The sequence below is a fragment of the Sinocyclocheilus anshuiensis genome, unplaced genomic scaffold (genome assembly GCF_001515605.1).
Source record: "Sinocyclocheilus anshuiensis isolate Anshui unplaced genomic scaffold, SAMN03320099.WGS_v1.1 scaffold3034, whole genome shotgun sequence".
Taxonomy (NCBI): domain Eukaryota; kingdom Metazoa; phylum Chordata; class Actinopteri; order Cypriniformes; family Cyprinidae; genus Sinocyclocheilus; species Sinocyclocheilus anshuiensis.
Window position 1 is genome coordinate 289952 of NW_015542320.1, and position 3569 is coordinate 293520.

The 3569-nt window shown below is 31.7% G+C and overlaps 1 long non-coding RNA gene across 1 annotated transcript; it reads right to left on the minus strand.

Moving 5' to 3' along the window:
• Positions 1–432: 432 nt before the first annotated feature.
• LOC107690901 (uncharacterized) lies at positions 433–2255 on the minus strand. Its single transcript, XR_001634497.1, has 3 exons — positions 2190–2255; positions 1966–2003; positions 433–693 (listed from the first exon to the last, which is right to left on the minus strand). It is a non-coding gene; the product is annotated as an uncharacterized LOC107690901 (long non-coding RNA).
• Between the last annotated feature and the right edge of the window lie 1314 nt (positions 2256–3569).

A 3569-nucleotide genomic window follows, 5' to 3' on the forward strand; every position in this document is an offset into this window, starting at 1 on the left:
TAGCATGATATATTATATTTTTATATATTTAAAATTTCAATTTGCAAACAGATATGCTACTTAATATGTTATTATTTTTACTTAATATTTTCATATTTATGTGGAAACCATGATACATTTTTTCAGGGTTCTTTAATTCAAAAACAAAAAGTTCAAAAATAGCATTTATTTGAAATCAAATATTCTGTAACATTATAAATTTCTTTACTGTCACTTTTGATCAATTTAATGTGTCCTTGCTGAATAGAAGTTTTTTTTTCCCCTTTTTTTTCAAAAACATCTTACTGACCCCAAACTTTTAAATAATAGTGTACATAAGAAATAGTATTACTGCTAATATTACTAACTGATAATATAAGAATGCAAAAAGCTCAAGAGAGAAACAAACAAAAAAAAACATTCTGTAAAAAATCTCTCATTTGGTTGTATTTATGTAAAAATTCTGAAATGCCAATACTTTCTCATTCAGCTTTTTTGAGGAGCAACGTCCTCCTTGGAGAAATTGCTTCACACTCAGATGCACCTTCACTGAAGCAAGCAATAGGAAGTGCTTGGCTCTTTGTTTGTCCTGCAGGTTATGAGAGATAGTGAATGTGGGGACGGAGTCATTCACTCATAAAGGAGCTCCCACATTGTTCTTAACGGCAGGGCAGGTGGGGGTGAAATATCAGTGGGGTCCACTCTTATTCTCTCCTACACAGGAAAACAGAAGGAGGGTCATATATTTCTCTCTCAGACACTTTTACTGCCTCTGTTATGAGTGAGGACCAGCCTGTTCACACAATGGACACACACTAAAGTCATATGTTAGAGCACATGAGCGATTTGTTAAGGCGGCAGCGTGTGTTTAAAGACAATATGGTGCATAAAGGTGTGAGTAAGAGTGTGTTTAAAAAGTCAGATGCATTTAAAAAGTCACATATACAACTGCATGCATATTTAAGCAATATCACACAAACAAGAGTGGGGAAAAAAAACATGATTACGATGTTGCTTTTATACAACAGTTACAATAAATTTATATTGAGTAACCTACATTTCAACACAGTAATGCCAGTTACTTTGTCTGTTTTTGCTCTCTCGACAAAAACAGTTTGGGAAGCAGCAGTAGAACCGCTGTGTGTCTCAGAGCAACACACATTAGTAGTTTTTCATTACTGAAGGAATCAGCATTTTTAGTAAATGATTTGAGATTTAACGACTCACTGATATGATAAAGTCACTTGTTTAGTTCCTAAATGAATTTTCAGTGAATCAACTCAATTAACAATTCACTGACTCTGGTCACTTGTTTCCTTTGTGAATAAATCAAAGGAATGAATCAAGTGTTTTTTAATGAATCGACTGAAAAGTCAGTTATCACCACCTACACTGTGGCATTCATGTACTCTATGGAGGACTGAAATGCATGCATGCATGCATGATGATAACAATGGAAAAAAAAAAGTATATTGCATAAAATAAATGATAGATGAATAAATAAACTAAATAAATGACCAAATATATACTGCACAAAATAAATACATGTGAATGATTAAATTAGAAAATATTATGCTGCATAAAAAATAAATAAATAAATAAATTGTCCAATGTGCACTTATAATAACTAATAGCTTTCTAATGTAATGCATTCATTAAAATTGTGATTACAATAATTCATTACATTTTTACACTGTAGAAATAATCTATGAAAAATCCCAACCACTGACAGACACTCAAACAAGCATTCGAAAGAAGCAGTAAAAAGTCCCAGTGCTGTTGAACTGTTATATCAGCATTCTCAGAACATATTATTATAAAAAAATAAAAAAATAAAATCAAATTAAAAAATATTAATGTACAGCAGTTTTCACATGCATGCATAATGTCAGCTCCATTTTATGCATTTAATCAAGCTATATCCCTTACAAAAGCATTATGTAAGCCTATTGTCCAGTTTTACCAGTGTAAGCGGTCTTATTTTACCTGTTTGTCAGTCTGTATGGATAACACTCCAGCTGATGCTAAAAAAAGAATGAAGATTATTAATATATATGCCCAGAGTGACATGCAACACAGTGTTTAACCCTGGGTCAAGTTATTAGAGATTTTTGTAGTGCCAAAGGTATACAGTGTGAAGCGATACAATGCCAGAATGTAACATTCTGTTTAGTAACCGACATCCAATGATAAATTGCTTCAGTGCTTACCTCATTAAATATTCATGAGCTTTGAACTGTCAGAAACTTTCATGTGCTGTTTCGTTTCAGCATCTGAGAGGGTAAAAAATTAAAATATTGATGAGAAACATGTTCACTGAAGTCTCATTTGGTTTTACTTCTCTCTCTGCATTAACAAGACCTCAAGCAGATTTACATGACATTTTCTGCATAAGCAGTTTCAATGTTGTGCGCTGTATTCATCCAATCAATGTTACTGATCTCAGAAATATACGAATGAGATTGGTTCATTGATACTTTCACATGGTCTTATCTAACAGGTCTACCCAATGTCTTGAAGCAAAACCAGCACTACCTTTAAAAGGGAAATACCAAGCCAGTGGGCCAGACGCTATCAGCCTAAAGCGCAGTGAGTGAATGTGTGGGATAACCGCATTAGAGAGATTTGATACCACTGTGGTTTGTAATCCTTTTGAAGTGAGATCCTTTTTCCAGCAGTGGTCGAAACACAATCCTCGGTTACAGACCCTGGAAGTGATGGTCTTTTTTTTTTACCCTTTTTCAGTGAAATTTTGGAATGCTTTTCAGAATGAGGTGTGAAAAAAAAATGACGAGTAAAGCTCAATTTTGACAAAGTGAGAAATTGGATGTGTTGCTGTTACACAGGAAATGAGTTGATCAGAATGATCTAAGCACTGTAATGTAGATATGGGAACAATACAGTGGTTATGTAATTTAATTTGTTGTATAATGTAATTATAATTATAGTAGTATTTCCTCTTTATTAGAAGATTCACTGCAATGTATTTTATGGAATGATACTGTAAAAGATTTTGAAGGTAAAAATGGTCAATTGGTTCAGCAATTGGTTCAGCTGATGTTAAAAGATATTTAGTTAGTTCACATAAATTAATTGAGCCAACTTAAAATTTCTAATGCAGCAAGTCAGTGTAACATTTTGAGTTTTGACGTTTAAAATCTTCTACAGTAAAAGAAAACAAATCTTGTTGAACTGAACTGAATTGAATGAAATTAAATTATATTCAAATTAAATGAAAGTTAAAAAAAATGCAGTTATAAAAAGAAATAGAAGGACATGTTAAAAACTAAACTAAACTAAAGATAAGATTGTAGAATGGATGGATGGATGAATTACTATAAACTAAAAATCTAAATATATATATATAAAAAAGCTTGACTTTAAAATGAATTTAATTTAATTAAATGGAACTTCAAAATTAAAAACTTTAAAATTAACTTAATTAGATTAGAATTTAATTTGATAATGTTTTAAAGGGGAAAATAGGGAATATAAAACAATGAAGGAAAACAGTAACTTAGTACTGAGCATTGGACACAGAACATTTTGGACATTTTTCTATAAAATGAGGTACAGCATAATCAAACGGT